This window comes from Mus pahari, chromosome 14 (genome assembly GCF_900095145.1).
Source record: "Mus pahari chromosome 14, PAHARI_EIJ_v1.1, whole genome shotgun sequence".
NCBI classification, from domain to species: Eukaryota; Metazoa; Chordata; class Mammalia; order Rodentia; family Muridae; genus Mus; species Mus pahari.
In genome coordinates, this window is record NC_034603.1 from 41152507 (window position 1) to 41155679 (window position 3173).

Below are 3173 nucleotides of genomic sequence, written 5' to 3' on the forward strand. Positions count from 1 at the left end.
AGAAATCCGCCTGTCTCTGCCTCCCAAATGCTGGAATTAAAGGTGTGCGCCACCATCGCCCGGCCTCCTTCCCTCTTCTAAGTAGCCTCCTCATTTGGGCATTTCTGCTTGTTACACTTCTTATGGTCTGAAGGTTGTATCCTAGGTATTCTGTACTTTCTGGCTAATATTGACTTATCAATGAGTACATACTATGCAAGTCCTTTTGGGTCTGAGTTATCTTACTTAAGATGATATTTTCTAGTTCTATCCCGTTGCCTGCAAAATTCATGATGTCCTCATTATTAACAGCTGAATAGTATTCCATTGTGTAAATGAACCACATTTTCTATATCCATTCTTTGGTTTAGGGACATCTGGGTTGTGTCTAGCTTCTGGCTATTACAAACAAGGCTACTATGAACACAGTGGAACATGTGTCCTAATGGTATGGTGGGCATCTTTTGGGCATATGCCCAAGAGTGGGATAGCTGGGTCTTCAGGAAGAACTATTTCCAATTTTCTGAGGGACCACCAGATTGATTTCCAGAGTGATTGTACCCTTTTAAAAAACATTTTTTAAAATCAATAGCTTGATGTAATACAACTAAGGGGGTAAATAAAAGTAAGATCATAGTTACTAGAAACTCATGTTAGAATGGTAGAAGAACTTATTTTTGATGTAAGAAATAGTGATATGAAAATTTTATATTTTGGATATTAGCCCTCTATTAGATATGGAGTTAGTGAAGATTTTTCTCAATTTGTAGGTTGCCAATTTGTCTTATTGACTATGTACTTTGCTTTACAGAAGCTTTCCAGTTTTATGAGGTCCCATTTATCAGTTCTTAGAGAGTGTGCCATTGGAGTTCTGTTTAGAAAATTTCCCCCTGTGCCAATGAGTTCAAGGCTCTTCCCTACTTTCTCTTCTATTAGATTCAGTGTATCTGGCTTTATGTTGAGGTCCTTGATCCACTTGGACTTGAGCTTTGTTCAAAGTGACAGATATGGTGTATTTCCATTTTTCTACATACAGACAGCTAGTTAGACCAGCACCATTTATTGAAGATGCTTTCTTTTTTCCATTGTATATGTTTGGCTTCTTTGTCAAAGGTCAAGTGTCTGTAAGTGTGTCATTTTATTTCTTGGTCTTCAATTCTATTCCATTGATCAACATGTCTTTCTCTGTACCAATACTATGTATTTATTTTTTAAATCACTATTGCTCTGTAGTAAAGCTGGAGGTCAGGATAGTGATTCTCCCAGCCATTCTTTTATTGTTAAGAAGTGTTTTTGCTATTCTGGGTTTTTTGCCTTTCCACATGAATTTGAGAATTGCTCTTTACATGTCTTTGAAGAATTGTGTTGGGATTTTGATGGGGATTGCCTTGAATTTGTAGATTGACTTTGGTAGAATGGACACTTTTTACTACGTTAATCCTGTCAATCCATGAGCAGGGGAGCTCTCTCCATTTTCTGAGATCTTCTTTGATTTCTTTCTTAAGAGACTTGAAATTATTGTCATACAGTGCCACACCACCTCCAGTAGTATCTGTGGGACTTCAGATGGAGAAGCCTCCTGGAAAAGGTTGTGGAACTCTTCATTGGGAAAAATATTGACCAGTAGTTATCATGGCAATCTATCTGTTTTGTCTTCTCTTATTCCTTTTCTTATTTTACATGTTCCTGGTAGCCTAGGCCAAGATCTTAATCAAGAATAATGGGTAAGAAACCATCCCTAGAGGTGGGGGGGTCACTAACATAACCTTATTCCTGGGAAAACCAATGCTTTATTTTTAAATCATTTACAAAAATATGATGATAGATAAAAACTTTCCCAACAATAAAATTTCATGTGGCTACACATGTGTCATCAGAGGTGGGTTTTGATATATGATAAAGAAAGCCTTAATTAGAAAGAATTAAAATAGTTTAAATTTGCTTATTTTTTATTAGATATTTTATTCATTTACATTTAAAATGTGATCCCAAAAGTCCCCTAAACCCTCCCCCTGCCCTGCTCCCCAACCCACCCACTCCTGCTTCCTGGCTCTGGCAATCCCTTGTACCAGGGTGGATAATCTTCGAACGACTAAGGGCCTCTTCTCTCATCGATGGCCTACTAGGCCATCCTCTGCTACATATACAACTAGAGACACAAGCTCGGGGGAGGGTATTGTTAGTTCATATTGTTGTTCCTCCTATAGAGTTGCAGACCCCTTTAGCTCCTTGGGTGCTTTCTCTAGCTCCTTCATTGGGGGCCCTGTGTTCCATCCAATAGATGACCATGAGCATTCACTTCTGTATTTGCCAGGTACTGGCATATCCTCGCAGGAGAGAGCTATATCAGGGTCCTGTCAGCAAAATATTGCTGGCCTATGCAATGGTGTCTGGGTTTGGTGGTTGTTTATGGGATGGATCCCCAGGTGGGGCAGTCTCTGGATGGTCCTTCCTTCCATCTCAGCTCTGAACTTTGTCTCTGTGACTCCTTTCATGGGTATTTTGTTCCCCATTCTAAGTAGGGACGAAGTATCCACACTTTGGTCTTCCTTCTTCTTGAGTTTCATGTGTTTTGCAAATTGTATCTTAGGTATTCTAAGGTTCTGGGCTAATATCCACTTATCAGTGAGTGCGTATCATTAGTGTTCTTTTGTGGTTGGGTTACCTCACTCAGGATGATATCCTCCAGATCCAGCCATTTAAGAATTTTACAAATTCATTGTTTTTAATAGCTGATTAGTACTCCACTGTGTAAATGTACCACATTTTCTGTATTCATTCTTCTGTTGNGGGACATCTGGGTTCTTTCCAGCTTCTGGCTATTTATAAATAAGGCTGCTATGAACATAGTGGAGAAGGTGTCCTTATTACAAGTTGGAACATCTTCTGGGTGTATGCCCAAGAGAGATATTGCTGGATCTTGTGGTAGAACTATGTCCAATTTTTTGAGGAACTGCCAAACTGAGTTTGAGACTGGTTGTACCAGCTTGCAATCCCACCAGCAATGGAGGAGTGTTCCCTTTCTCCATATCCTTGCCAGCATCTGCTGTCACCTGAATTTTTGATCTTAGTCATTTTGACTGGTGTGAGGTGGAATCTCAGGGTTGTTCTGATTTGCATTTTCCTGATGATTAAGGATGTTGAACATTTTTACAGGTGCTTCTCAGCCATTCAGTATTCCTCAGTTGAGAATT